General features: G+C 47.5%; 1 pseudogene; it reads left to right on the forward strand.

Annotated features, from left to right (window-relative positions):
• The first annotated feature begins 344 nt into the window (after positions 1–344).
• The window catches only part of LOC130031017 (transmembrane protein 19-like), a 49,740-nt pseudogene continuing 33,576 nt past the window's right edge, over positions 345–16,508 (forward strand).

Raw genomic sequence — 16,508 nt, forward strand, 5'->3', positions numbered from 1 at the left:
CCCAGGCTGGCCCCAGTTCGATTTCTCTGCACCTCTCTGAGAGCCCGGCAAGCTATCCAGAGTATCGTGCTCACACTGCAAAGCCTGGCGAGCTATCCATGACGTATTCGATATGCCAAAAACAGTAACAAGTCTCACAATACAGATATTACTGGTGCCTGCTCGAGCAAATCGATGAACAACGGAGGACAGTGCTACAGTGCAGTGCTATTATTACATTGAAGATGGCGCATATTATGTTCTGTTCTAAATGCTCATAGTCCTTGATTTTCATAGAAAATTTTGATGATGGTATAGGCAAAATAGATAGATAGATAGATAGATAGATAGATAACTAATTTATATTAAGCCCGATTATTTGCATTTCTTTAGCTTTCCGGATTATGTCTGTGTCTGCAAGCACTTATGACAATTCACAGCCTATTTCTCCCTGGTGTTAGTTTTTTTCTGTTGTTCTTCCTGGATGATGTTTTTCTTTTGAGGTGTGGGGGGCAGGGTTGGGTCACATCTGCTGTGATCAGGAGATACTCAGGTCTGCGCTCAGAATTCCTCCTGACAGTGCTCTGGGAACCTATGGAATGCTGGAATGCCAGGGATCAAACCCAGGTTGACCACAGCAAGGCAAATGCCCTACCTGCTACATTATTGCTCTGGTCCCTGTTCCTCCTGGTTTGACCATTTTTTAAACAAAATTTATTAGTGAAACACCATGAGGTACAGTTGTAGACTTACAAATTTTTGTGCTTGGGTTTCAGTTATACAATGATTGAGTACCCATCCCTCCACCAGTGCCCATTCTCTACCACCACGGATCCCAGTATCCCTCCCAACCCCCATCCCGCCCCTATCCCACCCTGCCTCTGTGGCAGGGAATTCCCTTTTGTTTCTCTCTCCTTTGAGGTGCTGTGTTTTGCAAAAGAGGCAGTGGGTGGCAATCATGTTCAGTCTATAGTCTACTTTCAGCACGCATCTCCCATCCTGGGAGGATCCTCCCAACACCCTTTATTTGGTTCTCCCTTCTCTATCTGAGCTGCCTTTCCCCCTAGCATGTGTGGCTGGCCTCCAACCCATGGAGTAAACCTCCTGGTACTTATCACGGCTATTCTTGGGTGTTAGTCTCCTATTTTGTTACTTTATGTTTCCCAGATGAATGCAGTCTTTCTATGTCTGTCCCTCTCTTTCTGACTCATTTCACTTAGCATGATACTTTCCATGTTGTACCACTTGTATGTAAATTTCATGGCTTCATCTTTTCTAACAGCTGCATAGTACTCCATTGTGTAGATGTACCAAAGTTTCTTTAACCAGTCATCTGTTCTTGGGCCCTCAGGTTTTTTCCAGATTTTGGCTATTGTTAACAGTGCAACAATGAACATAGAAGTGCAGATGTCATTTAGTTTGACCATTTTAAATGGCTTTAAAAAGAAAAGTCTCAATCATAGTGGGGCTTTAGGAGGGATAGCGGTTGGATTTATCCTAACCATCACAAATTTCAGCTTTTTTTGTAATCTCTTAGATGATGTTTTCCTTTTCTTCTTCAAAACTCACTAAATGGAAAAGAGAAGCAAAGAAATTTCTAGATGCAGGATATGAGGAAGGTGGACAGAAAAAATGGCTTCAGATATTATTTAATGGAGCTGTACCCACAAAGGTAGATTTCTGTACCTGAGAGAAAACAGTCCTGAGGAGATTCTGATAGATTTTCTCAAGCTGCACACTTCCTCTTGGATGTGTCTCTCCTAGCTACACTGACCTGCTCTACAGAAGATACAGGAGCTTCAGAAGTTTACAGGGTTCTCATTAAAAGTCCACTGAAGTTGATAACAACCAGGTCCAGTGGACAGGTAACGATGGTGGGCCTTACTTCTCATCTCCTTCGTCGTACTTCTGTTGGCATTGCTTACTTCTCTCACGGTTTATTTGTGTTAGTGATTTGGACCTTTCTGCTCCCTAGTGACCAACCATTACATTTGGGGGTCTGGCTAGATTACTAGGATTTACTAGGTACTCATATTTAGGAGCTAGAATGCCATTTAATGGTTTGGATGAATGCACTGGCATGGTGGTCAACAACCCAACCAATGAGGTAAAGCACATTTCGGAGAAGTTCATTCTTGTGAACAGTTCAGGGGGACTGTTTCCTTCTTTATTTTTTTTAAATTTTTATTAGTGAAACACCATGAGGTACAGTTGTAGACTTACAAATTTTTGTGCTTGGGTTTCAATTTGTTCAAGTACTCATCCCTCCACCAGTGCCCATTCTCCACTGAACCCAGTATCCCTCCCACTCCCCTTTCCCCCACCCCACCCTGCCTCTGTGGCAGGGCATTCCCTTTTATTCTCTCTCTCCTTTGGGGTGCTGTGTTTTGCAAAAGAGGCATTGAGTGGCAATCATGTTCAGTCTACAGTCTACTTTCAGCATGCATCTCCCATCCTGGGAGGATCCTCCCAACACCCTTTATTTGGTGCTCCCTTCTCTATCTGAGCTGCCTTTTCCCCTAGCATGTGCGGTTGGCCTCCAAGCCATGGAGTAAACCTGGTTCTTATCTTGGCTATTCTTGGGTGTTAGTCTCCTATTTTATTACTTTATGTTCCCCAGATGAATGCAATGTCTTTCTATGTCTGTTCCTCTATTTCTGACTCATTTCACTTAGCATGATACTTTCCATGTAGTACCATTTGTATGTAAATTTAATTACTTCATCTTTTCCAACAGCTGCATAGTACTCCATTATGTAGATGTACCAAAGTTTTTTTAACCAGAGACTGTTTCCATCTGTCCTGATTGCTCTCTTGCTCCCAACAGATGTTAAATAGCTTCAGCCCAATGAGTAAACTTTATTTTCTTTTCAGAAATTCTGCTAAATTTGCCATTCTAAATTTCATCCTAAGAAGAATGGTAATGGCAACAAGGAAATACCAGTTTCTCTAGTATTCCATTGTGATGGAATTCCAAAATCTTCCTCTCACAACTCCCTTGGAAACAATCTTTCTTGGGTGGGCAAGAGTACTTCAAATTTGTCCATATACCTGGAATAGAGAAGGGATCACTAAGAAAATGATGGTTGGAAGAATCGGTCCGGATGGGAGATGTGTGCTGAAAGTAGATAAAGGACCAAACATGAAAACCTCTCATTATCTGCATAGCAAACCATAATGCCCAAAAATTGGGAGAGAGTATGGGGAATATTTTCTGCCATGGAGGCAGTGGAAGAGTGGGAAAGGTAGGGATATACTGGGAATATTGGTGGTGGGGAATGTGCACTGATGGAGGGATGGGTGTTTGATCATTGTATGATTGTAACTCAAACATGAAAGTTTGTAAGTATATCTCAGGGTGAATCAATAAAACTTAAAAAGTTTAACCATTCTAAAAATTCAAAAAAATTGTCCATAAATTTTCTCTGCTAAATATATCTTCTTAAGCAATGAAGATATAATGCTCCTATTTACTGGTATACATTGAACTGAAGGCTCCAACATGATGGATATAAATGTTATTTGTTTAAATAAGTTGTAGAGACTAATATTATTTAAAAAACTAAATTTGTAATGGTTCTTGCCAGGGGAATAGCCGAAGTAGTAGAGCACATTATGTACATGGTCCTGAGTCCAATCTTTGCAGACCCCTCTCCACGAAAACGAAAAGAAAGAAAGAAAGAAAAAAAGAAAGGAAGGAAGGAAGGAAGGAAGGAAGGAAAACAAAGAGAGAAAGAAAGGAAGGAAGGAAGAGAAAGAAAGAAAGAAAGAAAGAAAGAAAGAAAGAAAGAAAGAAAGAGGGAGGGAGGGAGGGAGGGAAGGAGGGAGGGAGGGAGGGAGGGAAGGAGGGAGGGAGAAAGAAAGAAAGAAAGAAAGAAAGAAAAGGTGGTTCTCAGTTGTAGGAAAGGAATGTTTATGTGTCAGTCATCCAAATGTTATGCCTATTTTAAGTTATTTAAATTGATATATGTGAAATCTTAATTGTTGGGTCCTGGATTTTTCCATTGCTTGCCAATTGCAATAGTGAACAGTGTGAAGTTTGGTGCCAAGTGAACTATGAGAGCCACTCCACATTTGTTCTTCCTCCCTCAGGTCTAGTGGTTTAAAAACATAAATTTCTTTCTACATATGGCATTAGAATAAATAAAAAATTGCTTTTATATTAAAGCAGAAGACTTCTTTTGTATTTAAGAACTGTGCAACTTACTGTATATTTTAGTTGATCTCTGAACATAAACTATCTCAGATGTTTAAAAAAAGAAATTGCTGATGGGTCCAGTGAGATAGTACAGTGGGTAGAGTGTTCGCCTTGCTTACGCCCAACCTTGGTTTGATCCCTATATGAGCCCTTGAGCACTTCCAATAATGATTCTTGAGCACAGAATCGGAAGTAAGCCCTGAGCACTGCCAGGTGTGGCCCAAAAGCCAAAAAAATTAAAAAGAAAAGAAAGGAATAAGGAAGGAAGGAAGGAAGGAAGGAAGGAAGGAAGGAAGGAAGAAAGAAAGAAAGAAAGAAAGAAAGAAAGAAAGAAAGAAAGAAAGAAAGAAAGAAAGAAATTGTGGTATCTGGAATACATGGAATACTTCCCCACACCCACCACCTGGCCCCCTGGCACCGTGTAATCCCATCAGCGGCCAAGACTCAGAGACCATAAAATCCAGATCCCGGAACCGTGCGGCCGCATTCGCAGCCGCGCGACATCTTATCAGAACTTTTCTTTATGACATCTTATTATCTCATTCCTACTTTGGACAAACTTGCAGGCTATCGAATGTAGCCTGCCCACAGGGCAGAGTCTGGCAAACTCCCCGTGGCGTACCAAATATGCCAAATACCAGTAACAATGATGGGTCTCATTCTCCTAAAGAGCCGTGAATATAATCTCAGGGCTAGGATGAAAGATACGTTACTGGGGCCTGCTCGAGGCAATCGACGATTAACAGGATGATGAAAAAAAAATGAAAATAAGAAGAGATGAAAACCTACCTTTTGCTACAACTTGGATGGAATGAAAGGGTGTTGTGTTAAGTAAAATAAGTCAGAAGGAGAAGACAAAAGCCACATTACCTCATTCACATGTGGATTTAAAAAAGTGCATGGACAGTACCCAATGCAAACAGACTCACAGACCCTGGGACTGACAGCAGAACTGAGATTACAAAGAAGGGTGGGGGAATCACAGGAAGGGTTTAGAAATGACAAAAGGACAGTTGTTGGTGGTGTCGGTACACGGGTGGTGGTATTGGAAGTGAATAACTTTGTTTTTGGGGGTTTTTGGTTTTTTGTTTTGAAATGACAGTTTTTATTTGAAGGTTTTGAAGGAAAGGAAGGAGAGAAAGTGGGAGAGAGTGGAGAGTAATGCGCTCAAGAGAGAGCCCCAGCTTCTCCAAAGGTGGAGAGAGCCCCTACACACACCCCAGCATTAGACAGGAAAGCATGAAAGTCCACATCTCAGGAGGGGAGATGCAGGCGACACATGTGCCTCAGACACCACGCGTGCTTGGTCCCCTGGGTGCAGGAACCCCTTGGGCTCAGGCGGCACATGAGCCGAGGTGCATAAATTTGAACACAATTATACTTAAAAAGCTAAGTAACGTAAACTTCAGAAGGAAGGACTAAGCAGCAATAGGAAGGAGAGAAATGGAAATACCTGGGGAAATGTTCATAAATGTTGACCTATAAAACAGCAATAGCAATAACAGTAACATTAATAATATGGTATTTTTAGTAACTATTTAAACACTGTGATGCAAAATTTTTTAAAGCTGAATTACAGGCAGGAGCAGGAGAAGGAAAGAAATCAAATGTTCAAAATCCCTTGAATTATTCAGGAAGGGATAAAGTAGTAATTCAAACTTGTTACCTAAAGTGTATATGCTAAAATATCTAGGTAGCCACTTCTTATATATAATTTGATGACTCTTAAACTTGTAGGTAGAAATGGAAGGACAAAACATTTCATCAATCCCCCAAAATGTAAAAGGTGAGAAATATAGAAAGATGGGAAAAGGCAGTGTTGCCCATCTTTCCACAGGTTTTTCCTAAGCGATAGGTATGGACATGTGAAAACCATACCAGGCTTGATGTCACACCTGCTGGGAGACACTCTTCAGCGTGGAGCTGCCCAGAGAGCAGAAGGGACAAGCAGAGTGGACTCAGTCACAGAACTCTCACCAGGCCAGACCCATTATATAACCAGCCTGCCCCTCAGGTGTCTGTGGGCAATGAGGATCTGAGCAAGGAAGGCCAGGGTTCTTGCAGAAGGTGGAGGGGCAGGGACAAAAACTAAGACAATGTTCTCAGTAACTCCTCTCTAGTGCAACAACGGCCCAGTCTCTGGGTTGCAGGTCTGGTCAAGTGATCAAGTTACCAGGCTCACATTACAATAATGCCATCTTGCCATGCGGCAACGTGAACACTTAGTCTTAGGACCGCTTCCAAAACCTCAGGAGAGGGCTCCGAAGTGCCCTGGCTTTTGCTCAGCCTCCAGATCTGCCCTGGAGCAGCCCCTTTCCTGTGGTCAGCCAACAATGGGCAAACCCTCGGCCTGCTGGTGGTTGCTGGGCAGCCTGAGAGAAAAGGCGGTGGACTAAACCAAAGCAGAGGAGGGGGAGGCTACCTGGGTAAGGTGGGCCGTAGGTCAGGGGAGCCTCAGGGCTGGAACCCAGCAAACAGGACACACGAAAGAAATGGGTGAAGTGTGTAATCAGTGAGAGTCAGCTGGAGCTCTAAGAGGAGTCAGCTATGGGACCGGGAGGTTGGCCCTTAACAGGGAGAGTTGAGCATTTCTTGATGCTGAAGGGGAAGTGCTAGAGGAGAATATGGTGGAGAATGCAGGAGGGATCCGGCTCCAACCACGGGAAACAGCAGGCCTCAGGGCAGATGACTCTGGATTGCCAGACTCGCCCTGCTATCAGGCCCAGAACACCAAGTTCTTGTCATGTATTGATTCTACACACACACACACACACACACACACACACACACACACACACACACCACAGAGCCTTTTACCTTTTAAACCCGTTCATTTGGAAGTGAAATGAAAGGGTTTATCCTCATTTTCAAGTGAGCACCTGAGCACAGCAAAGGGGTCTGGTTCACCTATTCTGACAACCTGGTTCAGGGGAACTGCTGCTGGGAAGACCCAAGGGACCTCTTATCTGGTAAAAAAAAAAAAGGAAGGGGACTCACCTAAGCCAAGGTCACCAGAAGGAGCAGGTGAGGACCCAACTCCCACTCTGAGGTCAGGGCTGGGATGAAGAAATCCAGAGCAAGGTTTATTCTCCTCCCTGGAACCACACCCGCTCGATGGCAGCCTAATTGTTTGCCTCTAATCCTATTGTACACTGTGTACTCTGAGCCTGGGTCAGAACAGTCTCAGATCTGGGAACCCTGCCCGGTCATTCTCCTGCTCTTTCTGCCAAAGAAAACCATTCGGCCACCCTTCCCGGACCCAAAAGAAGGCATCCCTGGAGGGGAGCAGAGGGAGAGAACATGGCTCACCTTGGGGTGGTGCTCTGAACTAGGGAGGCAGTTACAGACAGGATCTGAAAGATGGGTAAGAGATAACCAGGAAAGGGATTCAATTGAGGGACCAGCAAATGCAAAGGCACCAGAAAGAAGAGAGAGAAAGGGGGTCGCAGGCCACACATGCAAGGCAGCGATAATGAAGGTGTTCTGAGATCCATGGTTCAGGGAAGGAGGGGACGGGGCCCACAGAGAAGGCAGAAATGCTTCCTTATCAGGAAGCAAAGGGCTCTGGACTCTTCCGGCAGAGAGACTGGAATGTGCAAACACCAGGAGAGGAGCAAACAGGAAACTGGGCAGAGGCGTCACTCTCTAGAAGCCAGTCAGGGACCCAATCTCATCTTGTATCTTCAGTAGAAACCTAATGCTTTATCCCCAGGCTGGCATAAAACACCCGAGATCCCTGATCCAACTGTACTCCTCACATCCCCCTCATCTCCTGCTCCTCATGCCCGGAGCAATCCCTGCATCTCTGCTTCTGCAGTTCCTGCTGCTCTCTCCCAGTTCAAAGGTCCTTTCCTCCAGAAAGTCTTCCAGGGCCACCTGGCTAACCACAGTACTGCTAGACTTTCTGCCCCCCCCCCTGCACCCCCAGTCCTTGGTAGCTGGCTACTACCAAGGCTCTGATTACACAGTTTTACAATTCATAGCAGAAAGAAAGAAAGTATTTCTGTAAAAAGTCATCTACAATCTGGGCCAAGTAGCTTAGAGAAAGAACATTCTTTTGGTTCCAGCGAGACCACACGGCTGAAATTTGAAAGGAAATGCCCCTGACCGTAGGTTAGATGTGCGGCAGCAGAAGAGCCTGTAGGGCTCTGAAGGACGCTTCCAGAACGCTCAGTTCTGCCCAGTCCCCTGCGCTGTTCCCAGACCTGCTGCCCATTGCTTCTATTACATTCTTGCTGGGAGAATTCAGATGCCAAGATGTCGAGATACAATGGCCGTGGCTTTTGAGCTCTCAAACCCCTACACCCTGAAAGCTCTGGAGCATCGTGTCTAGAAAATACACCGTTGATTTGGAGAAAGATATGATCCACCAGTCAGAAGTGAGCTAAGTGGGAGCACAGAGGAAAGGGTGAGGGAGTGGTGGGGAAAGAAGACTGCTGAGCCCTGAGAAATCCGGAGCAGGAGTCAGAACCCCCAACCTGGGACTACTCAGGAAGAAGCAGCGGCTTGTAGCAAGCTCGAAGAGAGGGAGACAGGCCTATGTGAGAGCAAATGAGGGTCCCGTGGAGCTCCCAGGGACCCCGGGGTGACTGGAGAGGGTCAGAGCTGGGGGGTCCTTCCTGGGGGCTGGAATGAGGACTAAAGGGGCACTATGCAGTGAGCAGGCAGGAAGGGGGGAACAGGCATCACTCAGAGAGGGGCCCCGGGGACAGCTGGAGAAACTTGGAGAACTTGGCCCACCCACTACCACAGGGAGCAAGTGACTGGAACTGGCTGTCACCCACAGGAAGGCGCTCAGAGAGAGCGGAGCCTACAGGTGGGAAACACCTCACAGGACACCCCGAAAATGCAGCTAAAGAGGAAGAGGACTGAGGGCGGAGGGACAAAGGGAAGTCTGAGGTGAAGCTGAAAGAGTTGTCCCAGGGGGGCAGCGTGCCCCATGGCTGCCATGGGTTAGAGCACCTGAAGTTTTTCACCGAAAGGAGCAACACTCACATGCATTTTCTCATTTATTCCGGTCTCTGCAGGGCGCCCCTTCTGTGCCTCCCATCTTTAGTAGCATGTGGTACCCTACACCGACTGCAGGAAAGAGGTGGGAACACTGAGTGGGATGCCAGTGACAAGGAAGAGGACAGCAGAGAATAGCTGCTCAGGACATGGGGTGGAGTGGGGACACAGTGGCTGGGGTTCGATTCCTCACACAGGCGTCTTCACTCACCTGCTACCACCAGTCCCCTCAGTTGAGGCCATTGACTAGAATCCCGGCACCTGAGTCCTGGGGCCGCCTGCCAGCTCACCCCAGAACTCTCCAGAGACTCTGATGAAGTCCTTTGTCTTGGACCAGCTCACCAGACATCTAGCAACCTCGTCTCCGCCGTGGTCTCTCTATTCATTAGAAGCAGGTGGCAGTGCAGAAGGGACTGTGCGTGACTCTCTGATAGAAGGTGCAAGCTGATTTGCCAAACCTGGAACTGCCACCGAGATCCCTGGAGAAGCTCGCGAACCCAAGAGTCTCTGGAAAGATTCCTCAGGAGAAGCCGCCCTTCCTTCCCCAGCCCAGGGAGTCTACTGGAACAGCAGAGGGCTGATGAGCCTTAGAGGACTTCAGGTCATCATGGCAGCAGCATCTGTCTCCTCGCTTCCCTGAGTAGGGGCTGTTGAGCAGCGCTGGTGAAAGTACCCAGGCAGGCGGAGGTGTTTGCAGCTGTGCTTTCCACACTGCATGTGTTTGTCAACAACCCAGTGATGTGCCCAAGCCAGGGTGCTGAAGCAACAGCCCCAGGAGAGAGGGAACAGCTCTGCGCACAAGTGGCAGTGAGCAGCTGGGACTGGGTCCCTGCAGTGGTCAAGTAAAGTCCCCGACTATCCCAGGCAGAGGAACGTGGGGAGGTGATGGATGAGAGATGGTCCCTCCCTGCAGGGCTGGGGTCTAACACAGACCACCCACCCTTCAGGTGGAAAACATGTCTGAGAGGGCAGCAGACAAGATGGGCAGAAAATCTGAATATGCTGCTTCTGAGAACACCCCCTAGGACTAATACTAGTAATACTAGTCCCCACTAGTACCCACTCTCAGCAAGATGCTGAGTATCCCTCCCGCACAGCAGAGCCTGGCAAGCTCCCCATGGTATATTCAATATGCCAAAAACAGTAACAACAAGTCTCACGATGGAGATGTTACTGGTGCCCACTCAAGCAAATTGATGAACAACAGGAGGACAGTGCTACAGTGCTACTGTGCTGCTTCTGAGAGACAGAATGAAACCAGCCCAGGCCTCCAGCGCAGCCTCCAAGGATGACCCTGAGGCTGAGCACTGAGGTCTGAACAGTAAACTGTTCGTCCCTCCCCTGACGCTGCCATACTAGGCAGGAGGAACTCTTTCTGTGTAATTGGTGCCAGTCACTTCCCTTGAATATGAACACCCCAGAACAGAAGGTATTACTTACTCCCTCCTCCTCCTCCCTCTCTCCCCTATCCAACCTCCAGGGCTCCCTCTGGCCTGGGGGGGATGAGGGGCTGGCAGGTTGGGAGCTGGGAGCTGCACCAGACTTATGGGCAGACTTTGGGAGGGGGAAGTGGTTGAGGGAGAGACCAGGAGAGAACTTGAATAAGGCAGAAAGGTCAAGTCGTTCTCGGCCTTGGCCAGGGCCTATGCCTTGGTCCTGGAAGGGTGGGCCCTGACCAGCAGGGACACTGAAGCCAGCTCCTTCTTCATGGAAACTTTGCACCAAGAGCTCAGAAGAGTTGAGAGCTGCAGGAACCTGAAGCCCTGTGCCTGTGTTGTGAAGTCAGCAGAGACCAAGCTCAAGCACCTAGCAGAGTGCTGAGGGCTGATGCCACGATGAAAGGGTGCCTCAGACATGCCCCTGCCCTCCAGGAGCTCACAGACAGTGGGAGAGAGAATTAAGTCAGACAAGTGGTTTTGGTGTCCTGACCGTGATGAGGGGAAGAAGAAATTGTTCTCGCCAGGGTAGAAGGAGAGGTCATGGAAGCATTCCCAGTAAAGGGGGCCAACAAACTGAGTGTGGAGAGATGGATGAGCATTCCCTAGCAGAGGATGTGATGCGCGTGGCCAAAGCCAAAGAGGCAGGGGACAGCTGGTCAGCTGTTAGATAAAGCTGGAGCGCTGGCGGCCAGAGAGGTAGAACAGGGCTTAGGGCACACTTGCTTGTGTCCCTGCCATTTGAGTCCCAGGCACTGCAGATGACTCTCAAGGTACCACCAGGGGTCATTCCTGAGTAGAGAGCCAGCAGTAGCCCATGAGCACAGCCAAGTGTAGTCCAACCCCACCTCCATAAAGCTTATTTTATATACAATATATTCACAATCACGATCATCCTGTTATTCATCGATTGCCTCGAGCAGGCCCCACTAACGTCTCCTTCATCCTAGCCCTGAGATTTTTTAAAAAGTGCCATATTCAAGGCTCTTTCAGGGTTAGGAGAATGAGACCCATCATTGTTACTGGTATCTGGCATATTTGGTACGCCACGGGGAGTTTGCCAGACTCTGCTGTGTGGGCAGGTTATATTCGGTAGCCTGCCAGGTTGTCCAAAGTAAGAATGAGATAATAAGATGTCCCACAGCCGAAAATGCGGCCGCGCACTTCCAGGAGCTGAGTTTTATAGTCTCTGAGTCTTGGCCGTTGATGGGATTACACGGCGCCAGGGGGCCAGGTGGTGGGTGTGACCCCTGCCTACTGGAATTTGGAGGATCTGGGTGGAGGATGCTCAGCCCCGATCCAAGTAGGCTTGGAGATCTCATCCCCGGGACCCGCATGCCTTTGTTCCTCTGCCGGTACCTTCATGCGTGTGGAGAGTGGTCTCAGCATGGTGGTGGCTGGTTCTGGAGGTCTTCGGCTGCTGGAGCCCTGGTCGGGGCGGGGAGGGAAACTCAACCTGCTCCCCTCCAAGGGTCCCCGGCAAGGACAGCCAGGTGCGGGGGCAGGAGACTCTGTAATATAATACAATATATTATTAATTAATTATTTATTATTATTATTATAAAACTGGGATGTTGGGCAGGAGGATGGAGCATACTAAGGGAAGAGGCAGGGGAGAGAGATTAGAATAAGCCCGGCCTGCAGGCCCGGTGAGGAGCTGCAACCTAACCCCAGAGTCACGAAAAGAGCTGGAAGCATGAGGAGGGTGAAGGCTGCCAGTGACCAACTTGGGATCCTCTATGGGACACACAGGAAAGGTAAAAAGGCCTGGAGGCTAGAGTATCTGTGAGCTTGACTGACCAGCGGGGACGGTGGGGGACACTGAAGGATACCAGATGAAGGTTATCAGCAAGGGGACAAGGTAAGGCCAGACGTCATAAGTCAGGATTCCTGCACAGTCCAGTGACCCAGAGTCTGGCCCTGAGACTCTGGGAAGGAAAGAAGTTGTGGCCTTGTGGTTTGTAACATGATGTGGACAGGATTCCTCTAGGAACCCTGACCCAGGCATCTAACACCTGCCCTGGTGAGCTCCTCAATGAGAAGAGAGTCTCTTTGTCTTTAATCAGAGAAACTCACCTCTTCCCTTCCCAAGCTTCGTCCTCAAGTGTCTTCCTGGACATCATGGAGAACTCATTGCTCTGACACTCCAGTCACCAAACTCAAGGAGGTTCTCTGCAGCAGCAGCTGGGTAGTTGGTTGCCCTACAATATCTTTCAGTTTGACAGTGGCAGATTCTACAGACTCAGGTTCAGTTCCACAATACTACCAAACACTACCACCCCTCAACATACACACTGATGCCAGAGTTAAGGCCAGATTGTTACATATACTCTGGATCAAGTGGCTATAAATCAGAGTGGTTCTGTCCCAAGTTTGATTAATTTCAAGGGTGGCTCACAGAGATCAGGAAAAAAACTTACCTCACCAGTTAATCATGAAAGTGTGCAATTGACCAGAAAGATAATAGTGGTGAAGGCACTTAGCCTTACATGTGGCTGGCCCAGGTTTGAATGCCTGGCACTGCATATGGTCCCCCAGGGAAGGAAGGAATGAAGGAAGAAGGAAGGAAGGAAGGAAGGAAGGAAGGAAGGAAGGAAGGAAAGAAGCTCTTTAAGCCTGTGTTCGCCCTTGAACACATATCTTGCCTACTTGTGTCTGTTTCTTGGCTTGCTTATTTCCACTCTGAAGAAGTCTTTGTTCTCTCTTGAACACAATTTTCCCTCTTTCTCTCTTCTCACATCTTTCCAAGCAAGTTTTATTCAATAAAAACTACCTTGCTTCAAAAAAAAGAAGGAAGGAAGGAAGGAAGGAAGGAGGGAGGGAGGGAGGGAGGGAGGGAGGGAGGAAGGAAGGAAGGAAGGAAGGAAGGAAGGAAGGAAGGAAGGAAGGAAGGGACTGAAATTCAACTATCACTCCTGAACTGACATCCACCTGCTTCACTAGGCTAATGCACCAATCAGAACTCAACTGACTTCTAGCCTAATACACATAGTGGGCCACCAATTGGAATTTAATGGCCTTCTAGCCCTAATTTGTATAACTGACCGGTGTGAAAACTCTAATCTTCTGTTTGTATATAAGCCCTACTCCATCCAGGCAATGAGGAACACAATTCAGGACTTCTTAATTCTTTCTCTTTAGTGATAGTCCTAGTAATATTCCAGTAAGCACCTGCATTTTTTCTGCAACCAGATCTCATTATTCCAGAAAAGAGTGAGTAAACTGTTTCTCCGAAATTCTGCTAGCAGCAAATTAATCGAACCCAAAGAGAGGGGTGTCTTTGGAAACTCTGGTTTATAGATGGTCGGAAATAACCACAAAGGATAACCAGGAAGGGGCTGGAATGGGACAGAACACTTAATCAGGCAGAGTGTCAGGAAGGAGCTAAATCCTAGGACACCCAGCCACTGACTGGAGACTTGTTTGGCTTGGGAAAGACCTTTTCGCCTCTGGTGACCAGAAGTGACAGTTTTGTGTAGGAATAAAAGATTCACAGGGAGAGGGGTACAGAAAGGAATAACTGGGTTGCCCTGAATTGGAAACCTATCGTGTCTTTCAATAGAACTATTGAAGGCATCTGCAGAGAAAGAAAGAGACGACCTGGGAGATGACTCCGAGGGCCTAGCATATGGTTTGCCTGCAGGGATCCTGGACTCCATCCCCAACACCACATGGTCCCTCAGGAGGGGAAGGTTTGGGAGAACTGGGAGGCAGAAAGCAGGCAGCAGAATGGTTCTCTCCGACCGGGGTTCTACAACAGCCCTAGATCACACCTGGAAAAGGAGATTGGCTGGGAGGGGAAGGGTGGCTCAGAGAGAGGAGGCCTCTTCTCTGATTTCACTGACTAGTTCACTGTCAGGCATTTGTCTTGGGCCTACACTTAGCCTTTGGAACCAGCAGGCCTGGTTTATGTCCAGGCTGTACCATCTACCAACTGCAGACTGCAGGCAAGTGACAGTTTGGAGTCCAGTTATTGACACCGTTCTCAGAACAGAGCCCATCACAGAGCTAGCTGTTCACGTCTCTATTGCCTTAAAACTCAGCTGAGGCTAAATTCTAAACTGAAGCTCAGCTGAGCTCACACGTAAGGTGAGCACGGAAAACCAGGCCCAGGGCTTTCCAAAGTTCCATGCTTCCATACTTCCCTCTGCTGGCTGAAATGGGTAACTACATCGGGAAGAGCCGCGTTCTGAAGAGGCAGTTGTGGCCTACAAGTATCCCTTGTGGCCCAGCGGCAGTCCGGAAGCCTCAGGAGGCAGCAGATAAGATGAATGTAACCACAGTGCAGAGCGGGTGCGTCTTTTTCCTTCTCAGAGCCTCTTTCGTGAACCCTAGAGCTGCACTTAAAAAATATTGTGGTCCACCCAAAAGGTGAGAGAGACAGAGACAGAAACATAGAGAGGGAAGGGGAGGGGGGGAAGAGGGAGGAGGAAGGGAGAGAGAGAAAGAGTGGTGGTGGAGGATGGGCACTGGTGGAGGGATGGGTACTTGATCGTTGTATAACTGAAACCCAAGCACAAAAAGTTGTAAGTCTACAACTGTACCTCATGGTGTTTCACTAATAAAAATTTTTAAAATAAATAAATAAACTGATGGGGAAGGGAGAGAGAGAGAGAGAGAGAGAGAGAGAGAGAGAGAGAGAGAGAGAGAGAGAGAGAGAGAGGCAGACGGGGACGGGGGTGAGGGGTGATGGGAGGGAACCTGGGGACACTGGTGCTGGGAAATGTACACTGGTGGAAGGATGGGTGTTGGAATACTGTATGACTGAAATCCAATCATGAGAAGCTTTGTGTGGCTCTATCTTACAATGATTCAATAAAAATTTTGTCACTGTCACTGTCCTCCCATTGTTCATCAATTTGCTCGAGCAGGCCCAGTAATGTCTCCATTGTGACAATTGTTATTGTGTTTGGCATAAATAAAAAATAAAAAGTTTACATATATATATAGTTGTCCAATGCCAGTTAACTACTTACCTTACAGGAGACCTACCTCAATCTCTAGCACTCTCTGTAGCACTGTTCTCCTGTTGTTCATCGCTTTGCTTGAGCAATCACCAGTAACATCTCACAACAAATTGTAAGACTTGTTGTTACTGTTTTTGGCATATTGAATACATAACACCAAACATTAGCCAAGCTGCACAAATGCTGGCAAACTTCGACCGTGAGTGTGGAAAGGCCGGAGTACAGCTGAATCTTATGAAGACAATGCTAAAGAGAAACAGTCTCGTTCCTGATGCTCCATTCACTCTCAATGGAACCACCATCTCCAAATGCAAGAGTTATGTGTACCTAGGTCGAGAAGTCAACATGACAAATGACCTGGCACCCAAGCTGCGCAGGAGGAAAAGAGCGGCTTGGACTGCCTTCAAGAGCCTCGAAGAAATAGCTAAGAGGACGAAGAACCTTCGGCTCTGGGCACATCTCTTTGATTCCACTGTTCTTCCTGCATTAACGTACGCCTCAGAGACCTGGGCCCTATGCAAACAGGATGAGAACGCTATTTGGGTCTCCCAAAGAGGAATTGAAAGACCTATGCTTGGAATATTACATTTCACTCAAATGAGAGAAAGAATCCGGAGTTCCGACCTCCGTCAATGATCAAGAATCAGGGACGCTGTCTCGTTTGCCAAGGTGTCAAAAATTAGATGCTCTGGTCACGTAATGAGATTTAGAGACGACCGCTGGACTAGAGTGGACTAATCCGTTACCGACTGGATTCCATGGGATGTCAAAAGACCGCGTGGCCGCCCACCTACCAGATGGTCAGACTTCTTCACCAAGACCATGAATGATTGGTTTGAGGCTCTTCGTGTTCCTAGAACGAACAGACACCATTGGGCTGCACAGGGACAAATGGAGACATTACTGGCGCCCACTTGAGCA

Source organism: Sorex fumeus, unplaced genomic scaffold, assembly GCF_029834395.1.
Source record: "Sorex fumeus unplaced genomic scaffold, SorFum_2.1 ptg000045l, whole genome shotgun sequence".
Lineage (NCBI taxonomy): Eukaryota > Metazoa > Chordata > Mammalia > Eulipotyphla > Soricidae > Sorex > Sorex fumeus.